This window comes from Chionomys nivalis, chromosome X (genome assembly GCF_950005125.1).
Source record: "Chionomys nivalis chromosome X, mChiNiv1.1, whole genome shotgun sequence".
Lineage (NCBI taxonomy): Eukaryota > Metazoa > Chordata > Mammalia > Rodentia > Cricetidae > Chionomys > Chionomys nivalis.
Window position 1 is genome coordinate 115,495,682 of NC_080112.1, and position 26,552 is coordinate 115,522,233.

At 37.2% G+C, this 26,552-nt stretch overlaps 1 pseudogene; it reads left to right on the top strand.

The window, feature by feature from the left end:
• The window catches only part of LOC130868575 (peroxisomal biogenesis factor 19-like), a 150,129-nt pseudogene extending 123,980 nt beyond the window's left edge, over positions 1 to 26,149 (top strand).
• The last annotated feature ends 403 nt before the right edge of the window (positions 26,150 to 26,552 follow it).

Consider the following 26,552-nt stretch of genomic DNA (forward strand, 5'->3'; position numbering starts at 1 on the left):
GTCTCCATTTGTACTCCTGCCAGCATTGGAGGAGTGTTCCTCTTACTTCACATCTTCTCCAACATATGAACTCATTCATAAGTGGATATTAGGAGTAACATACAGGATAATCAACTTATAATTCTCAGCCCCAGAGAGGCTAGATAACAAAGTTGCCCAAACAGGGATGCATTGATTTCCCTGGGAAAGGGAAATGGAAGAGATCTCCTAGGTAAATTGGGGTGGGGTTGAGAAGGGGTATGGGAACTTGGGGGAGAGATTGAGTGGGCTGGGCACAGGAGGCAGGTTGAGACCAGAACTGAGGAAGGAGAGAAACAAAAGGGATCTTGATAGGGCTGGGCATTTTTGGGTGAGGGAGAAGCCTGGTGCCAGGGAAACTCCCAGAAATCAACAATTATGACCCCAGCTAAGAATCCCAGGCAATAGTACAGAGGGTATCTTAACTGGCTGTCTTCTGTAATCAGAGTGGTGACTACCCTAATTGTCGCCAGAGTTTTCATCCAGTAACTGATAGCAGCAGATACAGAGATTCACAGCCATGTACTGGGCCTAGCTCCAGGAGTCCTCCAGAAGAAAGGGAGGAGGTATTGTAGGAAGCAAGGATGTCAAGATCATGATGGAGGAACCCACAGACACAGACGACTTGCAAAATTCAAGATGTCGTTGCTTTTTACCGCTGAGTAAAACTCTAATGCACACATATTCCACACTTTCTTTGTCCATTCTTCCATTGAGGGGCATCTAGGTTGTTTCCAGGTTCTGGTTATTACAAACAATGCTGCTATGAACATACTTGAACAAATGCTTTTGTAGTATGATAGGGCATCTCTTGGGTATATTCCCAAGAGTAGTATTGCTGGATACTGGGATAGGTTTTTAAGTAAAAACAAATAAAAAAAATAAAAATACCCACATTGGAGCAATGGACTGAGCTCCCAAGGTCCAAATGAGGAACAGAAGGAGGGAGAACATGAGCAAGGAAGTCAAGACCGCGAGGGGGGCACCCACCCAGTGAGACGGTGGGGCTGATCTATTAGGAGATCACCAAGGCCAGCTGGACTGGGACTGAAAATGCATGGGATAAAACCGGACTCTCTGAATGTGGTGGTCGATGAGGGCTGACTGAGAAGCCAAGGACAATGCCACTGAGTTTTGACCTTATTGCATGTACTGGCTTTGTGGGAGCCTAGCCTGTTTGGATGCTCACCTTCCTAGACCTGGATGGAGGGGGGAGGACCTTGGACTGCCCACAGAGCAGGGAACCCAGACAGTTCTTTGGACTGGAAAGGGAGGGGAAGGGGAGTGGGGAGTTGGGGGAGGGGAGGGAAAAGGGAGGCGGGGAGGAGGCAGAAATTTTTAATTAAAAAAATTAATTAAAAAAGAAAGAAAGAAAGAAGGAAAGAAAAAAGAAAGAAAGAAAGAAAGAAAGAAAGAAAGAAAGAAAGAAAGAAAGAAAGAAAGAAAGAAGGAAGGGGAGAGAACTGCTTCACACAAATTGTTCTTTTACCTCTACACTCATGGTGTCACACACAAAAACACACCATTACCACCACCAAGAACAATGGTGGTAATAAAATAAATAAAGGTAATAAAACATTTATAAGATAAAAGTAAGGATGCATCAATAAATAATGGCACTAGATCAATGTAATCCTTAAATAGCAATGAGAAACATTAGCCTCATCATTTACTAGTAAGGGAATCGGTATTCAATGAATTTAAGTAATCCAACCAAGATACTGCAGTTAATGAATGTAGGCCTAATATTCAAAGCCAGAAATTTCTGATCCTAAAGATGCAACAAGAATCTGTGATATAGCATCCATCTTTTCAGCCTGATTACTTATTTCCCTATCTAGGTATCAAGCACCTATTAAAAACAGCTCTATTGAAGGCTAATTCACACACACACACACACACACACACACACACACACACAAATGTGAATTGACATGAAAGAATTTAAGAACTATTTAGCTCATTAGTGGTTTCATTGATTGGAAGGTTTTTTGGTATCTAATTTTGCAGTTCTTTGTGTTTTCTAGATATTAACTATGTGTCTGAAATACAGTTGGCACATATTGTCTCCTATTTTCTAGCCTGTCTCTTGACTCTGATAATTGTTTCTTTGGCTATACAAAAGATATTTAATTCCATGCAATATCATTTCTGAATTCTTCCTATATTTTTTGTTTTATTGTTATCTTTTCAGAAAATTCATGCAAGTGTCTATGTTTCAAGATTGTTTTCTTGTGATTTTTCTCTAGCAGTTTTAGAAATCCTTATTTATATTAAGGTCTTTGATGCATTTCAAACTGATTTTGCAAAGGATGGGAGGTTTGAATCTAGTTTCATTCTTCTGCATATGAATATCTTTTCAACATAAAATGCTTTTCACATCTTTGTGAAAATATAGGTGACTGTGGTAGTTGGAATAAGAATGCCCACCATAGGATCATATATTTGAACTCTTAGTCACCAGGAAATGGAACTGTTTAACAGAATTAGTAAAATTAAAAAGTGTGGCCTTGTTGGAGGAAGTGTGTCATGGGGCTTTGAAGTTTGAAAAGTTCATGATAGGCCCAGATTCTCTCTGCCTGTAGATCAGGATGTAGCTTTCAGCTATGTTGCCAGCACCATGCTTGCCTGTCTGCTGACATGCTTCCTGCCATGATGATAATGGTCTTACTTTCTGAAAGTTTGAAACTGTAAGAAAGAACCCAATTAAATGCTTTTATAAGCCTTGGTTATGATGTTTCTGTACAGCAATACAGCTGCAGCTGGATGGGCATATTTCTTGGTATTCCACTGTATTCTATTCATTGACATGTCTACTGGGCTATTTTGTCAGTAGCTCTGTCATTTAAATTGAGATTGGGTACCATGATACATGCCGCATTGTATTTTCTCCTTAGGATTGCTTTGGTATTCAGTCATTTCTGTTTCTAAATAAATCTTAACATTTCTTTTATAATCCTTGGAAGAATAGCATTTGAATTTTGTAGAAAACTGTTGATTGTAGAATGTTTTTGATCATTAAACCCTTTTCTAAACATAAATTCTACAAATCTATGAACAGAGAATGATTTTATATCACCAAGTGTCTTCTGTTTCTTTTCAGTATTGTAAAAATTTTCATTAAAGAAAACTTGTTGGCTGGCAATCATGTCTACTTCCATTATCCAGGAGGATAACTATATGTTTTTCTTTGGGTTCACCTTCTTATTTAGCTTCTCTAGGATCACGGATTATGGACTCAATGTCTTTTATTTATGGCTAGAATCCAGTTATGAGTGGGTACATACCATATTCATCATTTTGGGTCTGGGTTACCCCACTCAGGATAGTGTTTTCTATTTCTATCCATTTGCTTCAAGATGTCATTGTTTTTTACCGCTGAGTAGTACTCTAGTGTGTATATATTCCACACTTTCTTTGTCCACTCTTCCATTGAGGGGCATCTAGGTTGTTTCCAGGTTCTGGCTATTACAAATAATGCTGCTATGAACATAGTTGAACAAATGCTTTTGTAATATGATAGGGCATCTCTTGGGTATATTCCCAAGAGTGGTATTACTGGGTCTTGGGGTAGGTTGATCCCAAATTTCCTGAGAAACTGCCACACTGATTTCCAAAGTGGTTGCACAAGTTTGCATTCCCACCAGCAATGGATGAGTGTACCCCTTACTCCACAACCCCTCCAGCAAAGGCTATCATTGGTGTTTTTGATTTTAGCCATTCTAACAGATGTAAGATGGTGTCTCAAAGTTGTTTTAATTTGCATTTCCCTGATTGCTAAGGAGGTTGAGCAGGACCTTAAGTGTTTTTTGGCCATTTGAAATTTTTCTGTTGAGAATTCTCTATTCAGTTCAGTGCCCCATTTTTTAATTGGGTTAATTAGGATTTTAGGGTCTAGTTTCTTGAGTTCTTCTGGCTCCCTCTCCTCAGCTGTCCAAGGAACTAGCTGGGGACATCTCCTTGGACACCTGGGAACCCCTCTAGAGTCAAGTCTCTTGCCAACCCTAAAATGGCTCCCTTATTTAAGATATATACTTCCTTGCTCCCATATCCACCCTTCTTCCATCCCAACCATCCCATTCCCCCAAGCTCTCCCCATCCTCCCCTTCTCACTTTTCTCTCCCTTTACCTCTACCCCACCCCCGAGCTCCCAATATCTTGAATATCACCATAGAACCTTCATCTGGTGATGGATGGAGATAGAGACAGAGACCCACATTGGAGCACTGGACTGAGCTCCCAAGGTCCAAATGAGGAGCAGAAGGAGAGAGAACATAAACGGGGAAGTCAGGACTGTGAGGGGTGCGCCCACCCACTGAGACGGTGGGGGCTGATCTAATGGGAGCTCACCAAGGCCAGCTGGACTGGGACTGAAAATGCATGGGATAAAACCGGACTCTCTGAATGTGGTGGTCGATGAGGGCTGACTGAGAAGCCAAGGACAATGGCACTGGGTTTTGATCCTTCAGCATGTACTGGCTTTGTGGGAACCTAGTCTGTTTGGATGCTCACCTTCCTATACCTGGATGGAGAGGAGAGGACCTTGGACTTCCCACAGGGCAGGGAACCCTGACTATTCTTTGGACTGGAGAGGGAGGGGAAGGGGGGTGGGGAAGGGGAGGGAAATGGGAAGAGGGGAAGAGGTGGAAATTTTTAATAAAAAAAAGAAAGAAAAAAAAAGAAAACTTGTTGGTTAGGTTCATTCTTAGGAGGATTTTAGAAAAAAATATAACCACTTTATTGCAAAGAACAGACAAATAAAAGCATCACACAGTTAGATTAATATAAACACTCAAATTAGCACTTGCCCAGATCCAAAGAGTATCCACCTCAGCGAATGTCTATATTGTTAGAACAGACAGTCTGAAGCTGTGGAACTTTACTTGAGTTTTACACTTTCACTATCAATTACACTTTTATGTACCTGTAATATTAGGTAATGAGGAAAGATGGGATATGGGTAAGGACACAAGAGTAACTAAAAAGGCTTTAAAGCTCATTTTCCTAGTTTTAACTCTACCATGGATGTTTCAGCTTTTTTGTTGTTATTATTTGGCTGATTTTTGCAGTAACTAAGTCCTAGATGGTTTTTGAGCTTGATAAGGGATATTTTTCTATAGTTTCTTTCTTGACATTGATATATAGAAGGGCTAATAAGTTTTTTATAACTTTGCTAAAAACATTTATGAGATCTAAGAATATTCTTATAGAGTTTACAGTGTCTTTTAATTATAGAAACATTTACTATTTATATCTCTTTTATTTATTTTTCTTTCCTTGTTACTCTAGCTAAGACTTTGAGTACTATATTTAAAAAAGAGTATGAAGAATAATCACCCAAGTCTAATTCTTTATTTTATTTGGAAAACTGATTTTCCCAAATTTTATATGCTGGCTATAGGCTTCCTGTATATAGTCTTTACTATTTAACAAATTTTTCCTTCCTGTTACTAACTCATAACTTTTACAGTGAAGAAGTACTGTACTTTGTCAAATGTTTTTTCTATATCTTTTGAAATGGGCATGTGCTACCCAACTTTCATTTATATGCATGCTGTATTATACTTTATGATTTCCATATGCCACTTCTCAAGGAAGAAAAACAATAATGTATAAATATTTTAAAAAATGATCAACATATTCAGCAATCATTGGAAGGCAAATTAAACTACTTTAACAGTCCATGTTATCCCTTTCACAATGGCTAAAATCAAGAACAAATTAAAAACAAATGTTTGTAATGATATAGGAAAATGGGAACACTTATTCACTACTGATGGGAGTGCAATCTGGTATATGCAAAATGTAAACTTATCAAAATAACTATGCAAATTTGTCATATTTACATACGGTATCATTATGTATCTGTATGTAAATGTATCAAACAAAACTAGAAATAGAACTATTACACTTTCTAGCTATATCACTTCTGGCTATATAACCAGAGGACTCTAAATCTTGTCACAGAAATACTTGCATATCTGTGTTTCTTGTTACACTATTAATAATAAATTAAATAGTATATCCTGCTTAGATGTTCAGCAGTAGGTGAATGGACAAAGAAATAAATCATAAAATTTGCAGGAAAATGGATGAAAAGCAAAGAAAACCCAGCCTACAATTCCCAACTCCAGAGAACCTAGACAACAAAGAACCCTAAGAAAGACATACATAGATCTAATCTACTTGGGAAGTAGAAAAAACAAGATCTCCTGAGTAAATTGGGAGTGTGGGGATCATTAGAGAGGGTAAAAGGGGAGGGGAGACAAAGGAAGGGAAGCAGAGAAAAATATATCGCTCATTAAAACAATAAAAAATAATTTAAAGTAAAATAAACCAGACTAAGAAAGAAAATAACATATTTTCTCTCAGATAGGGATTCTAGACATTAATTTTCACACACACACATGAAAATATACCTTTATTCATATAATTAAATACATATTGCTATATATATATTAAGCATACACATAATATATAGTATATCATGACAGTATTAAGGGGAACATTGAGAGAAAGTTATAACACCATTGTGTGATGATCAATGGAATCAACATAGAAACAAGTCCCTAGATAGTTCTCTCTGTATTAAGTTATATGAGACGGGATGACCCACCCTAAACCTGCGCAGCATTCCATTACCAGTACTTCCAGACTTCATAAAAAGAGAAAGTGCATGAAACAGCTGCATTCATTTCTTCTTTTCTCCCTTCCAATCTGCAGGTGCCAAGTTATCAGTTGAATTAAATTTCTGTGTTCTTGGTTTCTCTACTATAAAGGACTCTACTCTTTAACTGTGAGACAAAATAAATACAACCTTCCTTAATTAGTTCTTCTTAGGCATTTGGTCAGAATGAGAAAAGTTACTAATATATCCACTATAATAAAAATAGTTTAAACATGATCTCTATAAATATATCTTATTATACTGCAACATGCTTCTTATTATGAGACAATACAAATGTAATAATAGAGATGAATGATGTAGTGATTATAATGCAGCTATGGGGTGTTATATAACGGTTAATCAGCATAAGTCCTATAAAGGCATTAACAGTCAATTTGACACCTAAAATAGTTTCTAAATGACTAATGGGTGGGTAAGGTATATAGTGTGGATATGATAGACAAAGTGATAATTAATGTCCTAAAGAGGACAGAATGAGGTGACATGAGATTTAATTATACCGTTCAATATGTTGCATGATCATATATTTAATATATAAATTATTTATTTCTGGAAATTTCACTTACTATTTCTATGAAAGAGTTGAATGTGAGAACCTAGAGCTCCAGAATTCAATGCTATGGATGAAGGGGAGAATCACTTCAGTTTGTCCCTCTACCTCAGTTTAATTGCAGTAAACAAGATTAGCACTACATTGCAATTAAATTACTTACAATACTCATTTACCATATACCTAGAAATTGAAAAAGCAAATAAAGAGTAGAACACAAGCTGCAAACAAACTGTTTATTAATAAAAATGGAGTCTATTTTCCCAATGTTATTGCCGCCCAACCAGCTTAGTTTGTAATCAGTCCCTCAGATAATATTGACATTTTTTCAGTGTTTTCACTATAACTTAGAAGCTTTGAGAATCCTTCAGAGTACCAGGAATCTTCATAAAGAAGAGACCTACAGTTATAAGATCCTGGCAATAGCCCATTAAAAGAAGAGAGTAACAAGTTTTTCATTAACTAAAATCAATAGCATACACTGCTGTGATTTGCCATCATTGCAAACACATATTACACTCTAATCAGAGTGTATAGAAGGTTGTAACTTCTACAAAGTCACAAAGGTAACCAAAATTGGAGCCATAAACCAGCCAGTGGTGTAAAATCAATGGAATCATCAAACTCAAAATTTTACGTTGAAGTCTTTATGGAAAAGTATATGATATATAATGGGAATATGCAGCACCAATCAATAATGACAACTCTTACCCTGACAGTGAAAGTTAGGAAATGTATTCTCTATGTAGTTTAATACCAATCAAAATTAATGAATCATGTTTATTTCAAAGAAAACTATCATAAGTGTTTGTGCTATCTTAGTTCAGTCTATAATAGAGTGCTGCTCAAAATAAAAAGTGACCTCTCCTTGGTCCTGCAGTTGACATATCTTTCCCTTTCTAGAGGGCCAATTCTCCCCTTACTAATAAAAGGAAAGTAGTGAAAATCAGCCTGAAAAACATCTGTTTGGACAAGAACTTTTAAAGAGGACATGACAGTAAACTTAAGATATCAACCAGACATTAAAGTTGCTTTATTTGTCTTCTCAGTTCACAAGTACATTTATGTTACTGATAATCATTTTTCAAATGAGGAATACAGCACTAAAACAAGACTAAATGAGTATAAACTTATCTAGTTAAAGTAGATGCATGCAATATTTGTAATGCTGCTCTCCCTTCTCCCCTCTCCTCTCATCCTCCTTTTCTCTCCTCTTCCTCCTCCTCCTTCTTCTTTTCTCTCTCTCTCTCTCTCTCTCTCTCTCTCTCTCTCTCTCTCTCTCTCTCACTGTGTATGTGTGTGTGTGTGTTTCAGTGAGTATTCCTTTTCAACTTTAGGGTAGCCCTCAGCTCTGAATTCCAGATACTGGGCTACTAAATAGGTTTTTAATTTTACTGATACTAGGCAGAGTTATCTACATTGATGCATGAGAATTGGTATAACACAACAATTTCAATAAAATAATTCCAGTAGTTTTAGAAAATATGTATGTCTAATCTTATTGTGATTCTTTAGTTTATTATTTAATTCTCAATGTTTAAGTTTTTATAGAACCATAAATTAAGATAGTATTTAAACAGATTTTTTTTTGTGTTTCATATAACCTAGAATTTTAAGTTGACCTTTATGCAAATTTATAATATATTATCAATACTAAGTGTTTATGCATAGCAACTGAAGAGCTCCAGGATTTGGACACAATAGTTTATCAGGTACCTAAGAAATAAGATGTTAAGGAAAAATTAATTTAAGAAGGTGTAAGGCTAGAAACCAGTTATGAGTGAGTACATCACATGTTCATCTTTTTGGGTCTGGCTTACCCCACTCAGGATAGTGTTTTCTATTTCCATCCACTTGCATGCAAAATTCACGATGTCATTTTTTTTTTACCGCTGAGTAGTACTCTAATTTGTATATATTCCGCACTTTCTTCATCCATTCTTCCATTGAAGGACATCTAGGTCATTTCCAGGTTCTGGCTATTACAAATAATGCTGCTATGAACATAGCTGAACAAATGCTTTTGTAATATGATAGGGCATCTCTTGGGTATATTCCCAAGAGTGGTATTACTGGGTCTTGGGGTAGGTTGATCCCAAATTTCCTGAGAAACTGCCACACTGATTTCCAAAGTGGTTGCACAAGTTTGCATTCCCACCAGCAATGGATGAGTGTACCCCTTACTCCACAACCTCTCCAGCAAAGGTTATCATTGGTCTTTTTGATTTTAGCCGTTCTGACAGGTGTAAGATGGTATCTCAAAGTTGTGTTAATTTGCATTTCCCTGATCGCTAAGGAGGTTGAGCAGGACCTTAAGTGTCTTTTGGCCATTTGAATTTCTTCTGTTGAGAATTCTCTGTTCAGTTCAGTGCCCCATTTTTTAATTGGGTTAATTAGCATTTTAAAGTCTAGTTTCTTGTCCGCTATGTTCAGCGAGTCCGGTTTTATCCCATGCTTTTTTAGACCCAGTCCAGCTGGCCTTGGTGAGTTCCCGAAAGATCATCCCCGTTGTCTCAGTATGTGGTTGCACCCCTCATGGTCCTGAGTTCCTTGCTCGTGTTCTCTCTCCTTCTGTTCCTGATTTGGACCTTGGGATTTCAGTCCTGTGCTCCAATGTGGGTCTCTGTCTCTGTCTCCTTTCATCGCCTGATGAAGGTTAATATCCAGGAGAATGACTATATGTTTTTCTTTGGGTTCACCTTCTCGCTGAACATAGCAGACAATGAGGACTGCTGAGAAGTCAAGAACAATGGCACTGGGTTTTGATCCTACTGCACGTACTGGCTTTTTGGGAGCCTAGGCAGTTTGGATGCTCACCTTACTAGACCTGGAAGGAGGTGGGAGGTCCTTGGACTTCCCAAAGGGCAGGGAACCCTGACTGCTCTTCGGGCTGATGAGGGAGGGGGGACTTGATTGTGGGAGGGGGAGGTAAATGGGAGGCAGTGGCGGGGAGGAGGCAGAAATCTTTAATAAATAAATAAAACAAACAAACAAAAAGTCTAGTTTCTTGAGTTCTTTATATATTTTGGAGATCAGACTTTGTCTGTTGCAGGGTTGGTGAAGTTCTTCTCCCAGTCCGTGGGTTGCCTTTTTGTCTTAGTGACAGTGTTCTTTGCTTTACAGAAGCTTCTCAGTTTCAGGAGGTCCTATTTATTCAATGTTGCCCTTAATGTCTATGCTGCTGGGGTTATATGTAGGAAGTGATCTCTGTGCCCATAAGTTGTAGAGTACTTCCCACTTTCTCTTCTATCAGGTTCAGTGTGTTCAGATTGATATTGAGGTCTTTGATCCATTTGGACTTGAGTTTTGTGCATGGTGATATGGATCTATTTTCATTTTTCTACAGGTTGACATCCAGTTATGCCAGTACCATTTGTTGAAGATGGTTTCTTTCTTCCATTATAAACTTTTAGCTCCTTTATTGAAAATCAGGTGTTCATAGGATTGAGGATTAAAATCCGGGTCTTCTATTCGATTCCATTGGTCGACTTCTCTGTTTTTATGCCAATACCAAGCTGTTTTCAATACTGTAGCTCTGTAATAGAGTTTGAAGTCAGTGATGATAATGTCTCCAGAAGTTCCTTTATTGTATAAGATGTACTCACTCATAATTGGTTTCTAGCCGTAAATAAAGGACATTGAGGCTATAATTTGTGATCCTAGATAAGCTAAATAAGAAGGTGAACCCCCCCCCAAAAAAAAAAACATATGGTCATCTGCCTGGATATGGGAAGGAGACAAGATTGCCGGGCAAAAACTGGGAACTTGGGGGGGGGGGATGGGGGTAAGGGGAAATTGGGTGAGAAAAGTGAGAAGGGGAGGATGGGGGGAGCTTGAGGGAATGGGATGGTTGGGATAAAGGAAGGATAGATATGAGAGCAGGGAGGTATATATCCTAATTAAGGGAGCCATCTTAGGGTTGGCAAGAGACTTGACTCTAGAGGAGCTCGCAGGTGTCCAGGGAGATGTCCCCAGTTAGTACCTTGGGCAACTGAAGAGAGGGAACCTGAAATGACCCTATCCTATAGCCATACTGATGAATATCTTACAAATCACCTTAGAACCTTCATCTGGCGATGGGTGGAGATAGAGACAAAGACCCACATTGGAGCACCTGACTGAGCTCCCAAGGTCCAAATGAGGAGCAGAAGGAGGGAGAACATGAGCAAGGAAGTCAGGACCGCGAGGGGTGCACCCACTCACTGTGACAGTGGGGCTGATCTATTGGGAGCTCACCAAGGCCAGCTGGACTGGGACTGAATAAGCATGGGATAAAAACGGACTCTCTGAACATGGCGGACAATGAAGGCTGATGAGAAGCCAAGGACAGTGGCACTAGGTTTCCATCCTACTGCATGAACTGGCTTTGTGGGAGCCTAGCCTGTTTGGATGATCACCCTCCTGGACCTGGATGGACTGGGGAGGACCTTTTACTTCCCACAGGGCAGGGAATCCGGACTGCTCTTCAGACTAGAGAGGGAGGGGGAATGGAGTATGGGGAGGGGGAGAGGAGTGGGGAGAGGGGGAGAGGAGTGGGGAGAGAGGGAGAGGGGGAGAGGAGTGGGAGGAGGGGGAGGGAAATAGGAGGCGGGGAGGAGGTGGAAATTTTTTCAACAAAAATAAATAAATAAAATAAATAAATAAAAAGAAGGTGTAAGTCTGAGAATGATCATCTCAGTAAAATCTGTGCCAAAGGCACTTAACTCATATTATTTTTGGCCTTTCAAATGGGTAATTCCAGTTTCAGAATTCTGGTGTTTCTTATTGACTAGCAAAGGGATGTAATCTCAACTTTTTTCTCAGATCAGTCTCATGTCTATAGATGTTTCAATTCATTCAAAGCCAGGCTTTCTTGTCTACTTACTTGTCAATTAGCATCTCCTAGCTCTGAAAGAATACTGGTGCTAGAAATAAAAATTGCAGTTGTACCGGAAACAGATTTTTTTCCCTTGTATGACAACCAGTGTTTGAAAGAAACCTAATAACATTAGCTCATGAACCATTAATGGTTTGTTTGCATAAACTGAAGAAAAAAGCTCAAATTGATCCTATGACTGTCCCAGGAGATGGACAGTTTGCAGCATAACATCAACAGAATTTGATAGTGTTTAGAATTTCCTGCTTATCAGGGTGAACTAAAAGACAAGACAGTGAAATTACAGAGCTGTAGAAAATCATCTCCATATGATTATACTCAAGGCCAAGCAAGATGTATGTTAAAGGTACCTGTATTTCATTATTTGATAAATATACTTTTTTCAACTCAGTCTTGCTACCCAGTATGAAAACTACTTGCAGAATTAGAATATGAAAGTAGGAGACACTATAAAACATCCTTGACATTGTTATTATGTTCACTAATAAATTTATCTTAAAAGGCTGAGCAGAGGCAATAAAAGACCCCTTGAAATGTACTTGTCCAGCTCATATAATACCAGCACATAGAAATATATGCACTATCAAAAGAATTGAGCAGTCCAACTCTGCATCAACTTACACATGAACATGAAATGGTACCAGATCCTGTAATTTATGTCTCTTAGATTTTTCATATGTATTTTTCCTTCAAATTGAAATTAAGAGAGGCAAATAAAATTCATGCCAATACCTACTTAGAATTTGGTAAAGCCATTAAAGTAATGGTGTCAAAGTTAAAAAAATTAAATCCAGGAAATTTCAATCTATTGAGGAAATTTCAAGCTATTGGGGAAATTATATTATCTATAAAACTTATTTCTTTTATTTTATATGTTAAGAGGATGCTATAATGTTCTAAAGTGGAAATGAAAGTACACTATAATTATTTTAATTTTCCTAATAAAAAGCTCTCCTATGGGCTTTCTCCTGTTACTTAGTTTCTCCTATAACCAAAAAACAACTTCAAAAGAAGAATTTACACTAGTTTTATTGATGTCAATGGTGCCATGCAAACTTCTAAAGGAAGGAAGCAACCAACACTCCTACTCAGCTATGATGCTTATTAACCACAATAATGACCAGCATATCATGATAACCATAAGGGGACAGTAGCAGCATGTATAGCAGTGGTAACCAACAGCTCTCTGACTAGACTGAAGACCCAATAATGGAAATCATTCCTGCTACTAGAAACATAGTGAACCACCAAGGGCTAATTTAGTCATGGAACTTGGAGAAAAATCTACAACTATCTTTTTATTAAACCATTATAACACATTCCGAATTTTTTCCTTATGCTCACAGATAACTGTAGTTCTCACACCTCTTTGCCACATATGGGGAGACCATCAGGAAAACCCCCAAATTAATCAAAATGCATATGGTGACCATTAGAGAACACCCCAACTAATAAAAATGCAGAGTTGTAAAGCACCATTCCAGGGGTTACATCTACAAAACAACTCTTGCACCTAAAGCAGGAAAAATAGTAGAAGAGGAAGCCAGATAGGTTGTGAGAGGCAAAGAACCAGGGAGTTTGCTGTAAAATTGTGCCTCCTAGGAATGTCAAAAGTTACACTCAGAAAGTCTGACCAATGTGACTACCCAAGTATTGGCTGAACATGGACAAAACAATAGACATGCTAACATGGGCATAGACAGGGATTGGCAGTGGAGAGCCCACATGGGATGTCTCAACACTCCACAAAGGACAACAAGCAACTAAAGAATGCTGAGAGCAGAAAAATATTCTTCCCCAGGGAAGAGCACATAAATTTGTTACCCAATACCAAATAGCCATCCGTGAGATCATATACATGAAAGTAACATTATTTAGTTAGACAAAGAAAGTTGTATTTACATATATGTAATTATTCTCCATATCATGGAAAAAAGACCTGCTTTTTTCATATGATTGTTATGACAAGAATATTGTGTCATAATTTCAGATATCAACGTAGATAGAAACAAATATTTTGGCAAGGGTATTTTTATTCCAAAGCACATGATCAAGATATCATATATTTTAGAGCCTAAAAACAGCTAGGTTGGCTACCATATTTTAAATATTTAAAGGTTGTATTTTTTTTCCTCAATAGGAGAAATTATCTTCTTTTAAAAAAAAACTTGTCAAATAAAAAAAATCTTTAGTATAAGATAAACCTGTAATGAAGAGTTCATATCTCCTACTAGACACTTTTTTTCTGTATTGTAATATTTTATATACTTGCCACACTTAGTAAACAGGTACTACATTTTAGGTCTTAAACTAGGCATGTATGTAACATTTTCATTACTGTTCATCTTTGCAGTATATAATTTTCTACGTTTTGACAGCTGCAAGGCTCTACTATGACACTATAGTACTGGGTAGTTCCATATCCCTAAACATTTCCTTAGTGCTGCACCCTTTCATCCTCCCTTATTTAAAAGGAATTCCATGTCCTAAGTGCTTGGGCTTCCATTAAAGTTTTCCTGTAATCTATTTCATTTGGTATAGCCATTCTACTACAGAGTACTGAGGAAATAACTACAACTACATTTGCAGAATTGTCCTGTTTGTGCTTTCTAAGTGCTTCCTAGGAGATGAGAATTTACTTTCTATTACAGAAAAGAAAAATATTTAGCAATCAGTTTTTGATTGAAGAACGTTAAGGTTAGGTATTAGGGTTATAACAGTGGCTAAAACGTGGATATCTATAAGAAAAGAAGCTTAAAATGAAAATTGAGAACAATACTTAGATCTAATCACAATAGATGCAAAATTCACAATTTTTCTCTCTTACCATTATGATCACATAGATGACATCCTATTGTCTGTCTTCACATTTCTTAATTGTTCAATTTAAGAACAAATATATCATGTTAGGTGTAATTGTGAAATAATTGTTTTCATTTGAATATTAAGCATGATATAAGGAGATATGATCATGTGTCAATTTGATAAAGGGTAGACTTGTGATGGCTATTCTTGATTGACAACTTGACTATATCTGGAATTAACTAAAGCCCAAGTGGCTGGATACAGCTATGAGGGATTTTTCTTCATTGAATCATTGAATTTTGAAGACATAAGCTAAATATTCATTTTTTTGAGGTGGGAATATTTACCTTAACATGGGAGAAGGCTTGCCCTTTGCCAGCTAGTCTTCACTCTCACTGGTAATTTCATTCCTTCACTGGTATTAGAGGCTACTTCAGAATCTTGGCATATACAGAATAGCAGCTGAGACATCCAGTCTCATGGACTGAACAACTACTGATTCTTAGACCTTCCATTCATAGGCATCTACTGCTGGAATAGTCATAACATAACAAATTTTAATAGATATTGTGTATGTGTGTGTGTGTGTGTGTGTGTGTGTGAGAGAGAGAGAGAGAGAGAGAGAGAGAGAGAGAGAGAGAGAGAGAGAGAGATTCATTCTATCAGATCTGTTTCACTAGAGAACATTGACTAAAATATTTTCTTCTTTTTATCCATTCTAGAACCACAGGTAATAGAATGGTGCCGCCAATGTTTAGGGTGGGTAAGCCCACCTCACCTAATGTAACACAAATAGACTTGCCTAGGAATTTGTTTCCATGTTGATTTTAAATCTCTTCAAGTTAATAAACAAGATTAAATATCATACCATAGTGTTATAATTGTTCCTCTCAATGTTCCCCTTTCTAATGTCATGATCTATTGCATATATATAGTATATAATATATATATATGTATCATATATACATTAATGTGTGTATATACATATATGTAACAGGGTTCCAGTTCTTAGTAGACTCTGAGATCTTAGTACAATTGACTCCATAATAGAAATGCCATTGAGGCTTAAAACTCAGCACATAGATAATACCACCTGCCCAAAACTAAAACCTGGATCATGAGATAACTTATTGGAGCCCATTCCCTAAGGTGGAATGCCATGCTCAGACTTAATGCAGTGAGGAGAAGCTTGGTCCTGCCCCAACTTAAGGTGCCAGGTTTTGTTGATTTCCCATGGGATTCCTTATTCACTGGGATTAGTGGATGGGGAGTGGGCTGGTGGGGAGGTGGCAGGGGGTGGGTGGGAAGAAGAGTGGGGGGATCACTGTGGATGGAATGTAAAATGAAATCTTAAAAAAACTAAAACAAAGGTCTAAGCAATCAAAGTCCATACAGTTCTGGGAAAGTCTCAAAATACACCGACCTTGCACCCAGTGTAGTCACTGCCTGTCTAATAAAAATTTTCTATTGGCTTAAACCCATGTCTGAGCAGTTTTCTTTAGTGAATACTCCACAGAATATTTGTGTGTGTGTACATGTACATCAAAGAGGTAATATAATTTATTTTAATACAATTATGTAATTTTGTTGTACTCTTCATTCTATCTTTAATTTCCCTGACTCTAAATAATTTTTTAAATTTGTATACATTAAAGATTGATTCTGTTGCAATTTTATGGGTTTTAATGAACACACACTGTCATATAGTTACTGATTAGTATAAATAAGCATTCTATTGCTCTGAAAAATTCCCATGTTTCTCCCATTCAAATCCCGTTTTGAATCTATGATAACTATTAATATGTTTATTATCTCTCAGTTTTTATTTTACAACACTACAAACAGAACCATATAGTATGTACCAATTTCCAGTTGGCTTCTTTCACCTATCAATATTCATTTTAGATATATCTGGATCTCCTCATAACTTGACAGCTAATTCCCATAGACTACTGTGTAATCTCACATCATTTATGTATAACACCATTTATTTATTCATCTGGCTGTAGTATTTCAGATTTATTAATGAAACTGTTATACCTGTTCATATGCAAGTTTTGCAAACCCCTAAGGTATCAAAATGATTGTATAAATACCTAGGAGTATGACTACTAGATTATATGGGAAGACTATGTTGAGCTTAACAAGAAATTCACAAACTGTTTTTCAAATTCTCTATAGAATTTTTCAACCTCATGAGCAATGAATAAGATTTTCTGTTGTTGAATATTTTGTCAAGATTTGCTGAACTAAGTTATTAAGATTTGAATTATACTATTAGGTATGTACTAGAATTGTATTATTTACATTTATTTTTAGTGAAATATCATGGTTGACTTTCCATATGCTCATTTGCTGTCAGCAGATATTCTTTGATAAGATCTCTGCTCATTTCATTCATAATTTAAACTGTTTTTTTATTATGAACTTGAATTTTTATAGTGGTAGGATGTAAGTCTTCTATTAGTTATGAACTCCCCAATTTTGTCTCCCAGTTTGTGTCTTGTCCTTTTATCATTTTACTAGCATCTTTGCAGACCAGACACTTCTAATTTCATGAATGTTCAACCAGTAATTTTTCCCTTCATAGACGTAATGATCAAAATTTTATCATCAAAGTCACACAGTTTTATTTTTTCTTATCTTCTAGGAGGTTTATAATTTGAAATATTATGGAACATATGAGCTTTGTGTTTCATTTTAATTTTTATATTGATGAACAACAGTTCTAGTAAAATTTTTTAAAAAGTTTTCATTTCTTATGTATATTACCTTTGTATTTATGTTAAATGTTAAAGCTCAGTTGGCTGCACTTCTTTGAGTCTATTTCATGGCTTTCTATTTTGGTCAATTCAGACATGCCTATTCCTGTATCATGTCACACTTTGCTCATTACTTTAAAGTACCATTTAAACCTAACCTGTCAGTCTTTGTGCCCATTTGTGCAATAATGTCACAACTGTTATAGAGATAACCAGCCATAATCTGATTGGATTTGAGACCCAATTTACAGCTAATATCTAACTATTTATGTTTTGCCTCCTTTTTGATCATTTTTCCCAAGACTGAATAGACAGTTTCCCAAATACTGAAGCCTACTGCCAATGCTATTATTTACCTTCAACAACTTGATAGACTCTATACCTGAAGGCACCACATATTTCCATCATCAAACATGGAAAAGCTGAACTGGTGCAACAATAACCAGAAGCTTCACTCCTATGAACTGACATTCATAGTTCTAGAAGGTACTGTACACACTATAGGAGGAGAATCGTTGGGGTGCCCTCCTGAAACTGTTCTATGGTTTCTGTCTTATTATTTTTATGTGTCCTCATATTCTTTAATTCTTTACTTATATTTCTAAATTTGCACACCCCTACCCTGTCAGAAAGTATTTTTGTTGAGGCAATAGTGGCACAAATGCTATGGAAGTAACTAATCATCTTGTGAGTGGATTTAAGGCCTACTCCATGAGATAAACTCACACCTGATACTGTTATTGAGGTCAAGAACCTGAAACTGACTTTGTTGACTCCCCATGGGAAGCCTTACCCTCTGTGAGGTGGGGGAGGTGGAGGGAACAGAAGGGGGGGAGTGGGAACTGGGATTGCTATGCAAAATGAAAAAAGACATTTGTTTCTTAATCAAGAACTAAATTGTTCATGAGTCTTAGGGGGAAAACTACTATATTTTGCTAAATGAACATAAAAATGAAAAAACTCAGAGCATCACTCAACCCTTTATAGAAGCTTCTTTTTGAAGCAGATGGTTATTAGCAAAGATTCACAACTGGGAAATATGAAGAAAGTAAGGAACTTTGAAGTACTTAAGCCTAAATGGGATGTTTGTATCACATTCCTCCTCTCAAGTCTTAAAAAGGTATCTCTGTACAAAATATCTCTGTAGGAGGCAGGAAAAATTTAAGAGCCAGAGGCACTACACAACTCAAAGAAAACAATGTTTTCCAGAGACAATAGGGCACACAAAAACTTACATATCTATGATGGCATAAACAAGATCTGTGTAAGTTTAAACCATAGAAAATCCCAGCTTGGAAAAGAAGAAGTGGGTACAAAGTCTCACCCCTAAGCAATAAGCTATTTGTACTGCAAACTTCTGGAAGAGGAAATTTACTCTTATTTAATGGAGTGACACTGAGTATATTAAGTACACTCTAGGTCAGGCTGCACACTTAGGAATATTTAGTCAACACAAAATGGTCTCCGTTGTTTTGATTAGTTTATTTTTGTGTGTGTTAATTTGGTTTTTGTTTTCATATTTTTAAGAGAAGGAAAGAATATTAAGCTTGATGGGTGTGTGGAAGAGCTATGGAAAGAGTTGGAGTAGAAGTGTGAATATAACCAAAATAGGTCATGTGAATTTTATCTTTAAACAAGAATGGGCCTGTCAACAGTCAGACATAGATGGTAGAGAGACTCAGGAGGCTCAGCCATTCATAGCTAAGCTATTTTGTCCTAATACATTTAGGAAAAATGTGAAGTATTACCATCAATTTTTAACCCACTGGTGACCTCCCACATACTCTAATGAATAGGTCAAATTCAGTGGTGACACAGATGGCCCTGATTAAACTGATATATCAAAAACAAAGCCAAAATTCACAAATCCTAGAAAATGTACTGCAAAGATGAACACAGAGATAAGAAAGTTTTGTGGATAAAAGAAGAATCAGGACACATTATATGCATGTATGAAACTGTCAATTAACACAATTATAAAAATCAGTAAATGTTATATAAAATCAAGTACTTTTATTCCTTTAAATTTTATTTACCCTTGTACTGGTGTTTCCAAGTCTTTTATCTTTCTGCGAAAATTATAATATTTGTTTTTCAATATGTGTAAAGTAGCTTGCAGGGATTTTCTTTTTTTGCAGAGATTTTCTTTTCTTTTCTTTTTTTTTTTTTTTTTTTTTTTTTGGTTTTTCCAGACAAGGTTTCTCTGTGGTTTTGGTTCCTGTCCTGGAACTAGCTCTTGTAGACCAGGCTGGTCTCGAACTCACAGAGATCCGCCTGCCTCTGCCTCCCGAGTGCTGGGATTAAAGGCGTGCGCCACCACGCCCGGCTCAGAGATTTTCTTTAAGATTGCACTGAATATATGAAAGTGGCTCAGTCTACCCCAGCCATGCAACTGTCACCCACATTCAGAGGGACTAGTTTGGTCCTATGCTGGTTCCTTCCCTGACTGGCTGAATTTGGTGAGCTCCCATTAGCTCAGGTAAACTGTTTAGTGGTGTTCCCATCGAGGTCTTGACCTCTTTGCTCATATTCTCATTCCTCCCACTCTTCTACTGGACTTTGGGAGCTCAACCCAGTGCTCCAATGCGGGTCTCTGCCTTTGTTTCCATCAGTTGCTGGATGACGGTTCTATGGTAATATTTGAGATATTCATCAGTCTGACTACAGAGCAAGTCAGGATCGGGCCCCCTGTCCTTTATTGCTTAGGGTCTTAGCTGGGATCATCCTTGTGGATTCCTGGGAATTTTGAAGAGGTGGTTTTTTTAATTAAATATTTAAATGTTGTAACTTTTGACAGTAGATGATAATGACATATGTAAATTAAGTTCTTTTCATTTATTCATATATATATATATATTACAAATAATTTTATAAGAAAATTGTCAGAAAAAAATTGGTGAAGGATATGGTTACCTTGTGCCAATCCTAAGGATAAAAGGATATTTATTCTTACCATAGAATATAGTGTTAATGGCTAGTATTTTTAATGAATTTTTTTCCAAGTAATGTATGTTTGTTTCTTCCTAGTTTGCTAAGAATTTCAACATGATTGGATATTAAGCTTTGTAAAATGACTTTGGTATATTAACTAATCTCTTTAACCTAACGATATAGTGGACAACTTGTGTTTTGCATGTAGAACCAACCATATAAACTGGAAACAAATCCCAATCACTCCATACCAATCTTTACAAACTTTAGAACCTATCTGCTAATGTTTTATTGAGGATTTCTACAGTGATATATATGAGAAAATGGTCTGTTTTATTCCTATTATAAAATAACACATCTTGGTTCATTATGACTTATTTCTGACCTCCAAGAGTAAATTAGTAAATACTCATTCTTCTTCTATCCATAGAATGTATTGCAGTTATTTGTGTTATCCATTTCTTCTTTAAATCTTTGGTGCAGCCAATCAGTCAAACATATGGTCTTTGTGCTTTCTTGACTAGAAATTGTAAATAAATAAATCTAATTACTTTTATATGTGTAGAGATTTTCAGGGTTATATAATACTTTGTTCATTCTTTGATAAATTCATACATACAAGTATACATTGTATTTTGTTTATATTCATCCCAACTTCCACTGGACTCCCTCACAAGACATACTTCAAAATTATGAAAGTTGGCAGCCTTATATGAACGATTTTGATTTTTCTTTTAAGCAATTGACCCATTTCAAGCAAACTATCAAGTTTGTACAATCTTTTTTTTCTACCCTGGAAATATCTGTCTTAAGTTGTTATATTTATAAAAATCCACATATGAAGTGATTATTGAGTAGGTAGTTACCTCGGTTAGGTTAAAGTATGGTGTTGTCAAAGCTAGGATTGTGACTAACTTAATATTGTCTGTGTTTTTATATATGCTTAATAATGATTTGTCCTTTTCTGCTCGAAAAAGTTAATAAAGTGCTGTTAATGATTCAATTTTATAAAAAATACTGAGTCATTTCTCTAAACTTCTGTTGGATTTTATTTTGTTAATTTTTAATTGAAATCAAATTACATCAATCCCTTTCATCCATCCACCTCTCCCATCTACCTCCTCAAATTCTTTTCATGTTTTTCCACTCAAAGTTGATTGTCTCCTTTATTTTATTATTGTTATATAAGTATGTATGTTTATATATACATATGCATATATATATGCATATGCAACCTACTGAGCTTTCTTTTGTTGTTTGTATGTGTTATTGGAAAGAATTAAAGTGAAATTCTTCTCATAATTTCTTTTTTATTGTTTGTATTAATCTATACATTTTTCTCCACTCTCCTCCCTTCCTCCTCTTTCACTTCTTCTTTATCCTATGATCCCCGTGCTCCCAATTTACTCAGGAGATCTTGTCTTTTTCTCCTTCTTATGTAGATCCATTGCGTAAATGTGCCACATTTGCTTTATCAATTCTTCAGTTGAGAGGTAAATCATACCCTGCTATTCTCCTTTACTCTCCTCCAAGCCCTTTATCTACCTCCCTTCCCTTCCCTGGTTTCCCATTTCCATGATCAGATCACTTTTACCCCACTATCCCCCCCTCTGTTGTTCCCCAATCCCCCTGTCCTGCCAGTGGTTCCATTTTACTTTCTTGGTTTCTGTAGTTACTATATACTCACATTAGAAGATTTGTAGATAAAGGTTTCCAATGAGAGAGAATATGTGACAAGGAATCATATTATTTACTATTTATCCAAGCAAACAAAAAACTATAATACATGCAATTCCATGTATAAATATACATATATAGTTTAAGTGAAATTTTCTCCTCTAAGCTGACAATGCTCCTTCCAAAAACCAAAACTCAGCTAACAAAAACATCAGTACCAGACAACATGAGAAACCCTTGAGTTATTGGTCATGGCTAAAAGACTCCCTAAAATATACAGCTTATAGTTGTGACCCTTTGTTACTCACAAGAGGTAGAAAGGAAGTGCCTAATGATGAACTTCAGAAAGAACCTAAGCTACAACCCCTGATCCAAATGTCCTTCTCTGAGGACTAGTGTCATGCAAGCTTTGAAGAAGGAAAACAATGAAAAGTCCTACAGAGTTTTGACACTTATGAGCAACAGTAAGGACCAACATTCCATGATAATGCTAAAGGTGTGGTAGTGGCTCAGATTCCATGGTTGTAACAACAGCCCTCTAATTGGACTTAAACCCCACTGAACCCACGCCTGGTACTGGAAACCTAGCCAACGACTCAGTATTAATAAAGTCATAGCTATTGAAGAAGAATCTACTATGGAGAATTTAGCAAAACAGCATAATCCCAAACAACAATTTTAACCATTTGTCCTTATAACCACAGATAAGTGTAGACTGCACTGCTTCTCGAGGAAACTCCTCTTCCCCCTTCTTGTCTTAAAAGCATATAACTTCTGTTTCTCTTAAAACTAAAAATATTTATATTCACTTTAAATTTGATGTCTGAGAACCATAAAATTTGTGTCAGAGTTTAATCAACTGACACTTTTTAGTAAGTTCACTGATTTTTTCATGTTACTAACATTCCCTGTAAATTTTTATTAAGCTCTAGAAATAGTTTAGTAGAAATAATTGTGGTAAGTGGGGCTGAATTTTTACAGTTCAGGAAATGCATTGTGTTTTATGTTCACACTTTCTATAGTACTCACAAATTAGTATAATATCTTTTTATATTTTTGCCTTGATTTTTGCTCTTCCCTAGAAGTGTAACCAGATATATCTGTTTTTATAGCTCTTCCAACTAGAATATACTTTAACAACTTTAGTGCTTTGTTGATATGGTTGTAAAGCACAGCCTAGAAAAGAGTTCTGCAATTCTATGATTATATCTCCATATTTACATGAGCCTGTAACTTGGGCTGTAAGATTCAAATGTTTCTAATTTTGTAAGGATTTTTCTCTAGCTGAACTGTTCATCTACCAAAGTTCAAATGAACCTTTGTAAATCACTCAACAGTCCAGAGAACTCCTTCCTCCCATGGGAATGTGAAACCATCATCCAAGAACTGTCATACTATAGTAGAAATGAATATGAAATATATCTTCACAGACCCAGGCAACACTGTAAAATGTACATTGAATAAAGAAAACACAATGAAAATGAGAAGGATGTGATAGGTGTCGTCTAATGTGGGCAAAATAAAAAAAATGTTTATGAAGAAGAGAATCAAAGAATTGGATAAGAAAAAGTAAACTTGTAGAGGTTTAGTTTGTGAAATCATTAAGAATAAAATAAAATAAAAGATTTAGGCTTCAAATGAAATTTCCTTTCATTCTACCACAGCGTTAATTAGCACAATAAAACAGTACTGAAAGCTGCCTCACTTTCCAGATAGTTTCTTCATAGTATTGCTGTCCTGTGAGAAAACACTTCCACAGCAGTTCACCACTACATTTGGCTCTTAGAATCTTTCTTCCCCTTTTCCTAAAAGTGATGCTCTCTAAGACTTGAGGACAGGAGATGTGATATTAATGCCCAATTTATGAGAATTCTATAATTTTTTATTCTCTTTACTGTGTCCAGGGCCATTGCACATATAACTGTGTTGTAACTGCATGTGCAGGATTTGCAAATATTGAGGCAGTCAAAATTAATGCATGGATGAGGGACTCACTAAGTCCAACACCTAGCTGAGAAGTTAGTGATAACTGACAGCTGTTAGGGGAATGAGAGGCAGTTTAGTTAAACTGAGATTCTCAATAGGTTGCCCCTATTTCAGTAAATGGCCCTCTAACCATGCTCATAGGAGCAGCACTAAGTGGTTATTCTTTTCTATAGAAAAGAATAAGGGTGAGTTGTAGAGCAGTTTCCTCTAAATGAAAACATTCCCTGCAAGGGGGCCGGGGGTGTAGTGACAGGAGTGGTGGGCTGCAGCCCAGCTCCCACACGGCTAGCTTAGCCCCAGAAATAACAACACACAAATTGTATTCTTTTAAACACTGCTTGGCTCATTAGCTCTAGCTTCTTACTGGCTAATTCTTACATCTTGATTAACCTATTTCTAATAATCTGTGTAGCACCACGAGGTGGTGGCTTACCGGAAAGGATCTTAACCTGAGTCCATCTTGAAGAGGAGAGCTATAGCATCTGCCTCACTGTCTTCTTCCTCCCAGAATTCTGTTCTGTCTACTCCACCCACCTAAGGGCTGGCCTATCAAAAGACCAAGGCAGTTTCTTTATTAACCCATGAAATTAACATATAGACAGATGACCTTCCTACATCATGGTGGGGGGTAGGTCATAAGGCTGTGGAGGCAAACTACATGTCATCTGTCTGGGAAAATGGAAACTGGCAAGAATCCCCAAGGTGGCTGCAGTGTTATAGAAGGAACAAACAATTGCAAGAAGGGGGCTCTGAATAGCTCAACTGCAGAGAAGAGGTTCTTCCACTGCTCCTGAGTTGCCTCGAGTTTGCATAGACCTCAAGTTTGCTTCTCAGTCCAGGTCAAATTTGGGGGTTTTAGCTGCTCTCTGGTGTCATCTTTGCTCCTGCAAGTCTCTCCTCACCCATAATCCTGTTTGTAACCCCAACAGAATCTCACTGGTTCACCAAGTTGGATTTAGTTGCAATAATTACATTGGTCTGTTATGGTGGGCACTGTGGAAGGTTGGGATCAAAGCAGACCAGGAATGGGAGGAGCTTCTGTCAGGTGTTCTTCATGATTCCAATAAAGCCAACTCCTCCTGCCCCAGTCCCTAACTCCTGATGCTTTAGGGCCCCAGAAGAAATCACCAGGAAACACTGCTGAGATTCCCTCTTCATCTCCCAAGAGAAAAAAATTGCAGGAACAACTGTCTGACAGCTAGCTGACTTAATAAGCCACTGAGGAGTTTTGAAGGCAGTGAGTGAGCTGCTTAAAGAAGGGCCCTGCCTGTTGGAACAGTACCAAAAGCTTTCAGAGGCAGCTGGGAGAGTGGGAAATGATGCAAACCTTCAAGCAGATATTCTGCTTGCCCTAAAGAAACATTAAGTGGGCAAACCAAAAATGCCACCGACCTTCAGAACTTGGGCATGTCAAAAGAGGAACTGACCAAGGCTGGACATGCATGAAGATGAGGAGGAAACTTCTCCCCATCATGCAGAGTATCATGCAGAAACTACTAAGAATGCCCTATACCCATCCCTGAAGGAGATCACTGAAAAGTATTCAGAATCATTGAAGAGTCACCAGGAATGCATTCCTTTATAGCAGTTTGAAAGTTTGCAGCAGCAGCAGCAACAGCACAGTGTCATGAGAAAAATATGTCAGCAGTTTGAGGCATAGATGTTCAGAGACAGTGAGGCTACTCACATGGCTCCTTTTGAGATGGTGTTAAATCTTATGTAACAGATACAGGGTTTGGGCCATCCTCCCAAAGAGCTAGCTAGATTGACATGACTTGGCTTCAACTTTGACCTGGATGCCTTCATTCTACAGCGCCTACCAGGTGGCCAATGGCAAGCAGTGTCTGATCATGTGAAAGTCAACACGTTTTTCTCCCCTAGTCTCTGCTATCGGAAACATCTGGACTCAGCAGTACCACTGGGAACTGAGGCAGGAATATCATCTCTGGGAGATATCTGCCCCAAACCCTCTACATCCCATTCAAGGCTGTTTTATAAGCACTACTCCGTCATGGTTTCTGCTGTTAGAAACAGCCCAGTTATTTGCCAGGTGAAGGAAGGCATCCCTTTGGGGACATTTAGCTTCTCACTCCTCCAAACAGTGTTATATACAGTTGTACTCGTGCTTCTACTCTCTCATTTGGGTCTACAGAGCAGGTGCTGAGTCCTAGGACTCTGCTTCTATTGGGCAGAGCATCTAGGAATGAAAAGAAATATAATCTGGTCTGGGACTATAGGTTTGTAATAATTCTCCCTTGC